The 13,641-nt window shown below is 46.6% G+C and overlaps 1 long non-coding RNA gene across 1 annotated transcript in view; it reads left to right on the top strand.

The window, feature by feature from the left end:
• Window positions 1–9,446, top strand: part of LOC128108453 (uncharacterized) — a 53,386-nt gene extending 43,940 nt beyond the window's left edge. The window contains exon 3 of the long non-coding RNA XR_008217474.1: window positions 4,044–9,446. This is a non-coding gene — a long non-coding RNA (uncharacterized LOC128108453). The remainder of the gene's footprint in view (window positions 1–4,043) is intronic.
• Window positions 9,447–13,641: the final 4,195 nt, after the last annotated feature.

Genomic DNA, 13,641 nt, shown 5'->3' with positions numbered 1-13,641 from the left:
CTCTTTAATGGAGCTGAGAATGATTTCCGGTCCTCTTTCCTCCAACTCCCTAGTTCCGGGATTACAGGCACGTGCCACTATGCACAGTTTAGGTGGTGTTGGGGATTGAACCCAGGGCTTCATGGATACTAGGCAAGCATTCTATTGACTGAGCGACATCTCAGTCCCTACCTCTCCTTTTGAGACAGTCTCACTCTGCAGCCCAAGTTGGCCTGGAACTCGCTGTGTGATCCAGGCTGGCCTCAAACTCTCAGCGATCTTCTTGCCTCAGCCTCTGACACGCTGGGACTGTACATGTGGACCACCACTCCCAAGCTCTTCTTGTATTTAGTTCACTAAGTCTTGGGGGCCTCGTCTAACTTCATCGAAAACCTGGCCATTGAGCTCTTACTTTTGACCCTTTAATTTTTAATCTTGCTGTCTTTAAAATCTGCAGTAGGGTTTCCTTCTCTTTCTTTTATTCGTTTGTTGATCTTTCTAAAGTTCCGAAGCTTATCTTTGAACACCATAAATACAGCCGTTTTCTAGTCTATGTCTTTCATCTCTTCATATCAGGAGTCTCTGCGGGTCTACTGCTGTTGTCTGTTTACTCTGTGGGTTCTTGTCATGATGCTTTATCTTTCCCATGTTCAAAGCCTGTCTCTCCTCCCCTCCCCTCTCCTCCCCTCTCCTCCCCTCTCCTCCCCTCCCCCCTCCTCTCCCCTCCTCTCCTCCCCTCCCCTCCCCCCTCCTCCCCCCTCCCCCCTCCTCTCCTCCCCTCCCCTCCCCCCTCCTCTCCCCTCCTCCCCTCCCCTCCCCTCTTCTCCCCTGTTAGATCACGTTTGTATCTATAGCAATGTGGGAACACTGGAATCGAGGCAGGCAGAGCAAGCCTTCCAGGCACACCTTGGTGGAAACTGGGTTGTCCCCAGACTGGAGAAGCTGGGCTGTCTCTGGGTAAAGGCCGTTTTACCTTGAGGGTCCTGACTCAGGGCAGGGTGCGGAGTGTTGTCTCAGAGAACTGAGCGAATAGTATTCTTTGGTGTTCTAATTTTCTCTCTCGTCTTTGAGACAGTCAGTAGCAAACAGTTGGCCAGTTGCTTCTCTGGATTCTTGTCTTCTGGGTAGGCCCTTCAAGTCTCACTCTTACCCCTGTCCCCTTACCACCTCCACAGTTTTTCTCTGAAAGACCCTGTTCCAGAAGGAGATCTCCTTTGCAACGCGAGGCTCTCAAACATCTCTGACGAATAGCGTCATTTAGGAAGCTTTTAAGCAGCCAAGCCTGGGATGAGCGCTCTTCCCACCTACCCTTGGTGGAAACTTGGTGGAATCCTGTTAGGATTCTGGCACTCCAGCTATATGGCCGCACATGGGCAGTTCAGTAGCTAAGTAAGGGGTCTGTCTTCTTATGTCATTTGTGCGCTTGATTACATAATGCGCTTGGCGTGGTCACACAATCTGCACATGCGTGGCTTAGCTCCGTAGGTCCACCTGCGCATGTGCAGGGGAATCCTTAAAAGCCTGACACAGACTCCTCCCCTCTCTCTTCTGCTCTCTCCTCCTGCCCCCCCCCCTCCTCTGCACGTGTCTCTTCCCAGGCCTGGCTGATCTCTCCCTTCCCCTCCCCGCCTAATACTGGGTTTTGTCGTTCCTCTGACCTTTCCTCACACGGTAACCACCGCCGCTTATTTTTAAAACCAATACCTCACACCCCCCGACAGAAGAGGGCTTTTAAGGGTCTGTGACATGAATGGTTTTGAGATGACTTACAAACCACCAAGGTCCCCCAGTGCTCTCTCCTAAGGAAAGGCCAGCCCTGCTCATACTGAGGGAGAAAGGCAGACTTTTGTCCTATACATTTGTGAGAGCCCAAGTTACATTTCAAGTTTTAATGACTATGCCTAAGAGACCCAAGAAACAAAAGTGCCTCTGATCTGCAAGCCCCTTGCCCAAGGACACACAGTCCCTGAAATGCTGGAGGCTATTGTTTATGGGAGATAACAAGTCATATGTTCTCACTCCCCTAAACAAGTTTGTTTGACCTATGTGCACCAGATGTGCTTGATCACATGTGGGCGGGAGGTTAGGAGGGAGGAAATATGTCAGGATGTATGCTTGCTCCTGATTGGACTTCATGGGAAATGTGGTGAATTATGGGTAGTGCCTTCTTAAGCCCCTGCAAAAATGTGACTTGGGGCCATTTTCTGGGAAACCAGAGATGCCCCTGGCCAGAGAGTCCATCAACCTGGCCAGTATTTAATTAAGGTTGCTTCAGATTTGACTTTAAATAGTGGTAGTGGACTTATTCTCGACCAGTGGGTAGAACACAGGCCCTGCCCAGAGTACAATGCCCCAGTGTGGTGCGCCAATGCCTCTCAGAGCACTAAATGAACCAACCAGAAATAGTGCTGTAGCTGATACAGAACATGCACTAAAGAAGGGGTTCCACCCTTCTACAAAAGATAGGAAACCTACAGAGCTATTTCAACAAACTTGAACTGATACTTGCTAAGCATTCAGAATTACCTTGTGTTTTAGCTCAGAAGGGCTCCAAAGAACAGAGAGCTATTGCCTCACAAAACTACTTCTGTTCTTGCAGTCACATATGTGAATACATTTATTTTATTTTTTATGTAAACAAAGAAGAAATAAGTGATACTGTCCTGTTGATAAATACTAATCAGTACAATTAATCTCTAGTATTGCATTTAATTACATCATCACACATTTGTTCATTTTATTATTTAAATAACTTAGTCAATTAAATCATTACACAGTTATGTAATTAATTACTACTTACCATAAACACCAGGTTCTAAGATTTTCCTTAAGCAGTTTCTGCTAGAACTTTACTTTCCATGTCTGATGTTTTCCAAACTTTGTAGGATGTTTCTAGATAAATTTTGCAATAGTAGTATTTCAATCAAGAAGAAACTACCTTTGACACTTAGATTTCCATTTGTAAGAACATTTAAAAACTAAAATGGTGATTTAGATGCTTTTTTGGTGGCATCCTAGAGGGTTACCAGCAAAAGACACAAGACAAACATATATTTCTATCAATATTCTCCGGGAGAATAGTGTAGAAATCTGAGTTGAAGAAGAAAAGAGGCTGATGTAAAGTTAATCGTTTATTCAAAATCTTTCTATCTTAACTGTGGTTGGCTGCCCAAGCCCTTGATAGAAAGCACCCTTAGAAAGCACTGGCTACTCTGAAGAGAAGATTGTAATAATTTTAATAAGTGTCAACATTGCAACATGCCAGGACTTACCCTTAACAACTGAACAAGTCATGAAATTCAGGGGCCAAATGACAATGTCTGAGGGGTGGTCTAGTGTAGTGATCTTAGGTGTACATACTGAAAACTGCAACACCAACTTGCAGAGTCTGAAACCCACCCAGCAGGCCAGGTAGGGTGGTATGTGCCAGGAATCCCTAGCACTTGTGATGTAGAAGCAGGAGGATCAGAGTTCAAGATCACCCTCTGATATATAGCAAGCTTGAGGCTAGCCTTAGCTATATAAGAAAGACACCATTCATCCATCCATCCATCCATCCATCCATCCACCCATCCACCCATCCACCCATCCACCTGCCTGCCCGCCTGCCCACCCTCCCACCCACCCATCCGTCCATCCATCTGTCCATCTATCTGTCCATCCACCCACTCGTCCATCCATCCATCCATCCATCCATCCATCCATCCATCCATCCATCCATCCATCCATCTATCTATCTATCTATCTATCTATCTATCTATCTATCTATCTATCTATCTATCTATCTAAAGACGACCAGCAGAGCAGGATTGGCTCCAGGAACCTGTCATTTATGCCTTCTCCGGAGTCTTAATGACCAGCTTGATTGGGAAATTGTCACTGATGTCAGTGGGTGTGGCACTGCCACTTCTCCGCTTTTACTTAGTTTCCTCGCAATCTGTCACATCTATTTTTAGCCACTTGAGACTTGGGTTTGTCAAAGCCCCTGCTCTATTATAGGTTACTCATAATTAAACCTCTTCATACAGTCATCACTCATCAAACTCATTTGAATTTCTCCCCAGGGTGTCTGGCTTCTGGAAACTGCTCAGCTGGTCTTTGAAGACAGTCTCCAAAGGGTAATTTCAAGGGCTTTAAACAAGCTTCTCCACATTGCAAGAAGGAAATCTACACATGGAGCCCCTTCCTGGGGTGCCCACTTCTGGGTCTGGGTGCCCTCTCTTCCAGTTGGCTCCTTGTTCCCTGTTTTTTTCAGGCTTTGCCTTCTGAGATTCCCAGGTGGAGAAACAATCCTTGTGAGCTGCAGATCTGGGACGGCTTTGAGGCGGAGAAGTGTCAGAGCAGAGGGAGGGTGGGAGATGGAGGCTCAGGGTCTGGCCAGCAGAAGAGCAGAGGCAGCTGAAGCAGTGACATCGGAGTGATACAGGACCATAGAGGTGACTGTCACCTTAATTGTAAATGTTTGCCATGCTGTGATGTAACAGGGCCCCCTGCTATGTCTGAATGTGATGCCTCGCCCCCTCCCAGGTTCATGGGTCAGAAACAAATGTCAGTTAGGTCACCAGGCATCCCCTCCAGCATAGATTAATTAATGACATCATTATGGGATGGACTTCTGATAAGGTCCCACCCTCTCTACTCCACCGGTGCCCTCTCCTCCTCAGCCTCACCTAACTCTTCTTCTCTTGCCCTGTGGTGATTTCCACCCCGGGGTAGCACAGCACCAAAGCTCTTGCCCGACGTCAGTGCGCGTGCTCCTGAACTTCTCAGCCCCAGAACTGTAAACCAAATGTACACTTTTGTTCTTTAGAAATTGCCCAGCCCATGGCCTTCTGTCACACCAGCAGAAGGAGGAGGACACGTACTGCCTTCAACCCCCAGTGGATTCTGCAGCCCGTATCTCTGCTGTCTTCAAGGGAGAGAGTTAAGGGACAAGAATGTGGAAGGGCGTGCTTTAGGTGACCAGGGTCTAGAGGTACAGGAAGTGAGACCTGGAGCATGGGAGCGCACCATCACAACCTGGCTTTTTTTATTTGTTTAATAGGATGATTCTAGAAGGCTGGAGGATGTTAGGGCCGGAGGCAGAGCTGACTTCTGACACATGGCAGCCCTACCTCAGCTACTTTCATCCTGTTTTAGGGTGAGGAAATTCATGCTTCAGAGGTGCTAGGTGATCCATCCGAGGTCACACAACTGGGAAGTGCGAGTACCCAGATTTGAACACGAGTACCTCTGGCTCCCAGGCAAGAACTTTCCTCACCCTTCTATGCTTTGCTAATCCTGAAAATTGAGAGAAAAAGACCAGTTCCACAATTTTTGAGCCAAATTTGAAGTGAGATTTAATTGAATGCTGGCCAGGACGATGGACTCTGGCCAGGTCCATTCCAGGGTTCCCAGAAAATGGCAAAGAGTCACATTTTGCAGAGGCTTAAGAAGGCAACCCCATAAGGCCACCATTTTTCTCATTAGGTCCATTTGGGGTAAGCATACATCCCGACGTACTTCCTGCCTAGGTCCCAGATGTGATTAAGCACATCTGGTGCAGTTGGGGCAAACAAACTTGTTTAGGGGAGTGACAACATGAACAATAGCCTCCAGCATTTCAGGAAGTATCTGTCCTTGGGCAAGGGACTTACATGTTATAGGCATTTTTGTTTGTTTTTGGTTTGTTTGTTTGTTTGTTTCATGGACCTCTTAGGCACAGTAATTAAAACTTAAAACATAATAATTTGGACTCTCATAGCTTCCTTCCTTGTAGCATGTATAGGGATCTGTAGCATCTTCAAATCTAACAGCAATTATCAGGAGGAAGGCCTGAGCAGCAGGCAAGACCGCCACCCAAAACCACACCATTGGAAGGCACACAAAGATCTCCTGAACTTGATCTGGGGAGGGAAATTGTGGCATACGGCAGGGAAGGCCATGGAGGCCCAGAGAGGACACTTTATGAAGCTGTGAAGGTGAAGTCTGGATTTTGTGGGAGAACCTGAGATGTTGGAGATGCCAGAGCCATGGGATACCTGCCAAGGAGAGCTGTATCTAGGAGTGGAATCAGTCCAAGAGAAAGAATTGTGTTGAAGTCAACAAAGCTAGAAGGACTGGGAGACATGAAGAGCCATCTACGCCTGTAGAGGGAAGTTTCTCAGTCCACCTAGCCCTGCGGTCTGGACGAATCTTTCCCACCCAAGCTCTCACAGCCACTTATAAAATAATCACTCAGAGGCTTTTATTAATTGCAAGCTGTATGGCCTAATGGCTAAGGCTTCTTACTTGCTAGCTCTTACAACATAACTCAGCCCATTTCTATTCATCTATATGTTGCCACGTAGCTGTATTGTTACCGGTCTATTGGCATCTTGTTGCTCCTTTGGCGGCAGCTGGTGTCTCTCTTGACTCTGTCCTTCTCTCTGTGTCTCTGCCTGGACTTTCCCACCTGGCTGGAAGTTTCTTGCCATTGGCCAACAGGAGCCACACATATTCACAGCATACAGAAAGTCATCCCACAGCAGACGCCCTTTGAAATTGGACATAATACTACTTGATTTGGTGTTTGCCCTGCTGGGTTTTGGTCTTGCTTTGGTTCATTTGGTCTTTGCCCTGCTGGGTTTTGGTCTTGCTTTGGTTCGGTATTTTGTCACTATACCTCATTTCTTCCCCTTTAGAGTAGCAATGTGTGTTCAGTGCCGTTGTATGTTGGAAGTATGCAATTTGCGTTTTGAATTTGATTTTACAGAAGGTTACAATTAAGAGATTGCTTTGAGTCTTAGGAGAGAATTGAACTTTTAAACAGTATTGAGACTGGGAAAAACTATGGGGACTTTTGGATCTGGGCTGAATGCACTTTGCATTATGATATGGTTGCACGTCTATAAGGGCCAGGGAGTGGAATGGGGTGGGTGGAATAAAAATGGCTTCCACAGGCTCATGTTTGAATGCTTGGTCTCTAGTTGATGAAACTGTTTTGGGAAGGATTAGGAAGTGTGGCCTTGTTAGAGGAGGCTTTGAAGTTTCAAAAGCCCATGCCCAGGCCCAATCTTTCTCTCTCTGTCCCTCTTTCTCTCTGCTTTCTGCCTGTGGATCAGATATGAGCTCTCAGCTAATACTCCTGCACCATATCTGTCAGTCTGCTACCATATTTCCCATCATGATGGTCATGAACTCATCCTCTGAAACTGTAAGCAAGTCTCTCATTAAATGATTTCTTCTATAAGTTTCTTGGCCATGATGTTTTCTTCATAGCAATAGGAAAGTAATTAAGAAAATTTCAGAGATACATGGGTTTCAGGCTTCTCTTTCTAAATGTATTTATATCTTCCAGGACTAGCTCAGGTAGATGTGGGGCTTGGAACCATATCCAAAAAATACCTAAATAGTGTGATCTTTACTGCATATCCCAGGACACTGAAATTTGGTTATCAGGAGCTATATATAACTTTAAAAATATTCCAAGACAAGTATCTTGTTCTACATGTTCTAATGTCCAAGGTGAACTAATGTTCTGATGTTAAAAATTCTTTATGTCCTTTCTCACTTTCTGTTCCTCAGCTCTCCTTCCCATGGTCCCCTTCACACATACTGAGGCCAGATAGTGAGTGCTTCCCACTGGAATGTTGACTGACCTTGTTGGCTTGACCTGGTCTAGGTTTTGTACAGATGACCACAGACACAGTGATTTGATTTGTGCAACAACCTTGACATGCCCAGAAGACATTTCACAGAACCCTTCCTCATGCTCCAGCCTTTACATTCTTTCTTCTTCCTTTTCCCTGGAGTTCCCTGAGACTCATGTGGTGTGTGTGTGTGTGTGTGTGTGTGTGTGTGTGTGTGTGTGTGTGTGTGTGGTGTGTAGTTGATAGCTGTCTGTCCCATTTAGGGCTGAGCACGCAACAGGCATACTTTTTCTCAGCACTTTGACCGGTTATGAACCTCTGTATTAACCCTTACTCACTGCAGAAAGAAGCTTTTCTGGCCAGGGTGGAGTCACCATAATCTGTGGCTATAAATATAAATATTTAGAAGGCAGTTTGGCAACATGTCCATTTATCAGAACAACAGTAGTAGGTTCCTTCCCAGGGCCTATGACCTCCAGAGCCATGGGCTTCTGGCCAGGTTTATAGTACTGGCATGAATTCCCTTCTGTACAGCAAGCCTCAGATTGGTCACACAGTGGCTGGTTACCTCTATAACCTTCAAGCCACCATTGTACCAGTGGGCACTTAGGTATTACAGCGTTCAGTATCTCCCACTGGGTGAGACCACCGATGCCTCTTTTATTCCTTCAGCAGGCTGGGTAGCACCTTCCAGCACTATGAAAACAAGCTATCATAGAGGAACTTTACAGGTTAATTTCAGCTTGATGTCTCGGTCCTGTAAGCGGAGGGCCTCGCATATACCAAGGACCTTACATATAACATTAATTCTTCCTGAAATCTGAGCTGGAAGGGAACTTTTCAGATGCCTCCGGTGCTTTAAGATAGCCCTGGGAGGATGTAGCAAGGCTAGGTAGTGCTGCAGCCCCGACCCCTGTTCAACCTGAACAGCTCTATCTGTCCTCTCTGTTGAGCTCAGAGCTCTTCTCACAAAAAGAAGGGGAAGGTACATGCTGTCAAGTGGAGTTTAAAAGCCACCCGCCTACTCAAAATCAGCTTTAAAGAGTGACTTATCTTTTCTAGCATCCTCATCTTATAAAGAAGGAAGGTGACAGGAGCAAAGGTCCGAAGACTTGATCAAGCTGTAGCCGACAGCTGAGTTCCCCGTCACCCTCCCTCCCTGTTCCCGCCACAGCGTTGGCAGACGCGGCAACTGATGTGCGGCCTGCACAGGTTATGAAAGAGGGGATTTTCTGAGGCATTCCTTCTTTGTAAGACAGGAATTCTCTGGGCTAGCAAACCATCTAGGAGTCTCATGGAAGGAATGCCATGGGGCTCTACACCCCAGCCATAGAGAAAAAAAAAATAGTACAATATAATTGAAAACCACGGAGGCCTGTGACTTCAGGGTTGGCTTGATCAGTGGTCTCAGTCTGTCACCTCTACTGCCGCCCATGGGCCACCGTAACAGTCTAGATCCCACAGGATTGTTACTGTGGGAAAGAGAATCCTGAAAGCGTCCTGACCGTTGCTTTGATTGGGGCCTCTCCGAGCCAGGGGCTGCAGCAAGCTGATTTGTTTCCAAGCACAGCTGCCGTGGGTCCTTGCTGCCTGCCCGGTGCCCTCTTTATCCTGTTTGTGCTCACTCAGTTTTAGAAGGTTCTTTAGTTGTGTCAGACGAGCTAGTCTTCGAGTTCCTTTTTTCTTCTACCTCCTTTTCTGCCCAAGTAGTGCCCTGTCTAGGGTCCCATGCTACGCCTCTTCAGCGGCGCTATCTGTGACATTGTCTAACCCTAAAGGCTGGGTGGGATTGGTCAAGAGTTGCAGGACTCACTCTCAGATAGGTCTGTTCCTTTTTTTTTTTTTTTTTTTTTTCTGTTTGTTTGTTCTTTGTTGTTTTGTTTTTTGGTTTTTGAGACAAGGCTTATCTGTGCAGCTCTGGCTGTCCTGGAACTCACTATGTAGACCAGGCTGGCCTGGAACTCAGAGAGATCTCCCTGCTTCTGATTCCTCATCAACCCTAACCCAAGTGCTGGGATTAAAGTCATGCATCACCACTGCCTGGCTTGTTCCTCTTTTCTAACAAGGTTTTGTTTATCTTGTCTTATAGCCAAAGCTCATCTGGAATTCACTACGTAACCCACGCTGGCCTTGAACTCACGATTCTCTTGTCTCAGTCTCCCAAGCATGAGCAATACAACTGTGACTCCTCCTTTCTCATGGTAAGATGGAGTTCTATATCTCCATGGGATCACTGAAGCGTCCTCAGTGGGGATGACAGTGATATGTGGGGCAAGCACCCTAGTGAGCTGGTGTTGCCTAGAGAGACGCATGCCCCACAATGGCCTTCTTCAAGCGCTGGGCATGCTGCCCCTCTACTGCCCCATCCAGGAAATGGGGAACTGGGCCCAGCACTCTAGACTTTCTTTTCTTTTTCTTTCTTTCTTTCTTTTTTTTTTTTGTTGTTTTTTGAGACAGGGTTTCTCTGTGTAGCTTTGTGCCTTTCCTGGAACTCACTCTGTAGCCTAGGCTGGCCTCGAACTCACAGAGATCTGCCAGCCTCTGCCTCCTGAGTGCTGAGATTAAAGGCGTGCCACCACCACCACCCAGCTTGACCCTGCACTTTCTATCTTGTCTGAATAAGCAGGAAATCCTTTAAGCCAAAATGACCTGCATCTTTGTATCTAAGGATAATGAAAAAAGATAAGGCAGTGTGGGCGGAAGGAGCTGGAAGGCCTGCATTCAGGAGGGAGGCAGTCCCAGGGCCTGAGAGGGGCCCTCCAGAAGATGAAGCAGTGGAGAGTCTTGCCTCTTGACAGCTTTCGTGCAGGGAAGGATGAGGCTCCTGGAGAACCTTGAGGAAAATCTATTCACCACACTGTCCAGTAAGAATTTCATTTGCAGAAGTCAAGCAAATCAATCAAAAGAAATGAAATCATTCAACCAAGCAGTTTTACAGCAGCGGATGTGTTTACTGTGCTGTTATTTAATGTGACAGTGAAAAAGAAAGCGAGCTGATTGTCTAGGGCGGAGAAACAAGGTCCGACAAATAAGAGAACAGCGCAAGGGAATCTACAGATCCGTCCATGGTCAGAAGGGAGACTCCGCTATTGTGGGGTCAACACAGCAATCCCTAGTGGCTGACTCCGGGCTATCGCAGTTTACATTGGAAGTGTGCTCGGAGGAAATCAAGTAAAGGGAAGTACAGAGGAGGTAGTGGGTGGAGGGGACAGCAGGAGGAATCTGGGGTCCTCTGGTGGGCCTTGGGGACAAAGGAGAAGCAGAAAGGACTTGAGAGGAGTTTGAATTTTAGACCATCTGGGGCCATAGGGAAAAGGGCACCTGCTTCTACTAAGTGCGAGCGCTGACCTTGAACCATGCTGAGAAAAACCCCAGTGAAGTCTAGGGGGCACTCTCTACTCCCTGACCGGATCTCCAGTTACAAGGGGCTCACTGCATACCTCCACTGGCTCCTAAGTAACACACACCATGGAGTAGAGTAACCGTTCCGTTCCGTTTGTCCAGCTGTTTCTCATGAAGCCACGCTTCTTAAGAATCCCTTCTGGTGCGTTTCCTCTCTGAATTGATTTTACAGCTACAACATTTTATCTAAACCATTTCCCGTTTCTTTCTAGCTTGGAGATGGGTAGCAGTTCTCGCCATTTCCTTCCTATGCACTGTTCTACTAAACACCGGGAGCTTCTGCCAGAGAGTCTGTGTCTTCAGCCACCTTTGTGATGACTACACATTCATATGCTCTAACATGCATTGTATAGACCATGCTGTACATTCTGTTTGTACTTCTATTGAACACTTAAACTGCTGAATCTGTGCCTGAAAAAACCCTATAATAGCACAGAAGTATGCATGAGTTGGTGTGAATGTGGGTGTGGTCTACACAGTCACCGAATAACGAGCCATTTACCGTATGCCACACCCCGTGGGAGATGAAAGCCCAAACACACAGTCCTATTTGCCAAGCGTATCACAATTAAATGGACAGAAGTTTTGATCACTTCCAGGTAAGTCGCAAATTAGCAAAACAATGGACTTTAAAAATATATTTTAGAGCCAGCAGCATTGAAGTCAAACCTTTTTGTCTTTATAGAAATTTCTATGATTGCTGTTAAGTTAAGCCTTCCTTCCGCAGCTGTGTCGTGCATCCTGGGTACAACTCTAGGTGGAATAATTTATTAGTAGAGTTAAATTTACCAGAACATTTGTGAGGGTTTAGTGTTCTGCTATGTGACAGACTAGCGCAGACCAGGCAACTGAGAAGTGAAATTTAGTTCTCACAGTTGTTGTTAGATTATTAAAAGGCAGCTGTGGAGAGATCGAAGGCAGAGAGAAAAGATCTGATCTGATCTGCTTAGGTGGGACCATATTTATTCACAGCGAGAGGGTATCTTTGTCACTCACATGCATGGGTGGCCAAATTGCCTACAGAGGAAATAAATGGGTTGCGGCCCCTTATAGGGGCAGAAAAGACTTTCATAGTCTGCAAGGGAAGCTGGGACGTGTAGTCTTTCAGCAGGAAACTATCAGTTGTAGAGGTGAGAAGTCCAAGGCTGAAGGCTGCATGCATCCGGAGAGGGCCTATTGTCCCAACAGAAACACATACCAGAAGCTAAGATGTATGGGGCTCTTTATCTTCTTATAAAGCCATGAGTCCTAACACAAGGGTCCCACCCCTATGATTTAATCTAAGCCCAATTGCATTCCAAGAGCCTCACCCCACAAATATCACCATCATATGAATTTCAGGATTTTCTACAGCATGAGCATTGGAGAACACTATTCAAACCACGGTATATGGTTCCCCGAGTGAGGAACTAGAGTTAAGAAGCAAGGTAAGACATAGTTCAATTTCTCAGGGCACTGGATATCTTGTAGGAAGGGTAAGCTGCAAACACATGACTCCCAGTAGGCATGATGGTGCAGAATAGGCCCCGTAGACTTCATAGACAATAGCCGTCTGCCACATACCGTGTATGTGATGCCCTGTTTCTGATGCTGTACCCATGATCTTGGCAGTGGGACCAGGATTTGCCTCACTAATGTTCTCCTGGTCTCCTGCTCAGGGTGTGGAGTAGTGGGTCCAGTGTGCTAGGGTTCCAGGTCCCCAACAAGGCTGAAGGGCTGAGCACAGCAGGACTTCCTGTGTGGGCTGCTGCACACGCCATCCTGCGTGTTTTCTTATAGTCTTTATTGGGAACCAGGAAGGGTAGCTTGGTTTACCTCCTCTGATACAGCTGTTGAGACCCATCCTGGCTCACTATGCAGCTGGGAGGGGGCCAAGAAATCCATTAAGAGCTTCCAGGTGTCTTTAGGATAAAATTCAACCTTCCTTCAAGGCTGGCCCTGATCTCCCTCTTCGCCTTCCCCCAGCTACCCCTACCATGGCTCTCTTGGGCAGCAGCCAAGCTTGATCCTTGTGGTTTCTTCAGATGCACCACCTGCAGGCTCGCCTCCAACCTCTGTGCATTGTCTGCCTGAAGTACTTTTCCCCCAAGCTGTGTCTGCCAGATCCGCAACAGCCTCCTGTTCTCAGCTTCCAGGTCATTTCCTTAGGCAAGTCCCTGTTGTCCTGGGAGATAAGCAGGTTCCTTGATGACCCAGGACCTATCTCAGTCCCCATCAAATGTCGGAGAGACTCCTCTCTTCCCTCCTTTCTTCTGTAACCTGCAGAGGGAGGACACAGAGCACATCTGTTTGGCTGGCTGTTGTCTTCCCAGGACCTGGCGGATGATTTGGCAGGTGCAGGGCCAGCTTTTTGGGCAGGTGAGCTGTGTAGTCAGCAGGGAACTCATGTGAAGAAGGAAGGCTTAATGCCTGCTTTAGTGTTGCTGTCTAGAAACGCTGTGTTTCAAACAAGGAACCCCATATGTTTTCAGTTTCTACCAGGCCTCAGATATTATGCAGCTGATATGGGGACTAGAAAATGAATTGGTATACATAATTATGTATGTTCTATTTATACATATATTCTTGTAGTATATTGAATCAAAAAGTGGACAAGAGAGATCACTCATTGAGTAAAGGCGCCGACAATTTGTTAATACTTTTTTTTTTT

This window comes from Peromyscus californicus, unplaced genomic scaffold (assembly GCF_007827085.1).
Source record: "Peromyscus californicus insignis strain IS unplaced genomic scaffold, ASM782708v3 Scaffold_13__1_contigs__length_99412109, whole genome shotgun sequence".
NCBI lineage: Eukaryota > Metazoa > Chordata > Mammalia > Rodentia > Cricetidae > Peromyscus > Peromyscus californicus.
Note: the sequence above shows the minus strand (reverse complement) of the source record. Positions and strands in the feature narration are given on the sequence as shown.